Source organism: Buceros rhinoceros, unplaced genomic scaffold, assembly GCF_000710305.1.
Source record: "Buceros rhinoceros silvestris isolate BGI_N320 unplaced genomic scaffold, ASM71030v1 scaffold23644, whole genome shotgun sequence".
NCBI lineage: Eukaryota > Metazoa > Chordata > Aves > Bucerotiformes > Bucerotidae > Buceros > Buceros rhinoceros.
In genome coordinates, this window is record NW_010406837.1 from 983 (window position 1) to 1544 (window position 562).

Here is a 562-nt window from a genome sequence, read left to right on the forward strand (position 1 = left end):
TGGGGCTGTGGGGTGTGGGTTCTGCAGCACCTTGCAGTGGTGATGGTGTCCCACCTAAACCGGTTGTTTGTGGTCGTGGCTTTGTGCTGTGCCCAGAACGAGACAGGCTGTTCCGCTGCCTTTGCTTTTGTTGTCCCGACTCTCCTTGGCTGTGGCTTGAGCATCTCTGACTCCAGCAGATGCTGGGGGTCGAACGGGAGCGAAGGAGCTGGTGTTTTTCTGACCTGTCGGGGCTCTCCCCATGGCTCCTGTGAAAACCCATTGACCTCTCCGGGGTGTCAGGTCCCTCCCGGGATGGTGGTGGAGGTGTGGGCAGCTTGTTTCAGGCTGCCACGGAAGACCCCGGAGCTGGCATAAGCAGGAGGGGGGGGACCTGCCTGTTGCTGTAGTGATGATGTGCATGTCCTTGGGGCACCCCAGTCCTGCGGTGACCCCGAGCGTACCCCTCGGCCCCTGGCATGGCCTGGGGAGATGGATGCTTCTCTTTGGAGCAGTCGGCTCTACTTTACTACACAACGTGTGTTGCACGGGCAGGCGCAGCCCGTCCACCGGGGACTTGGGG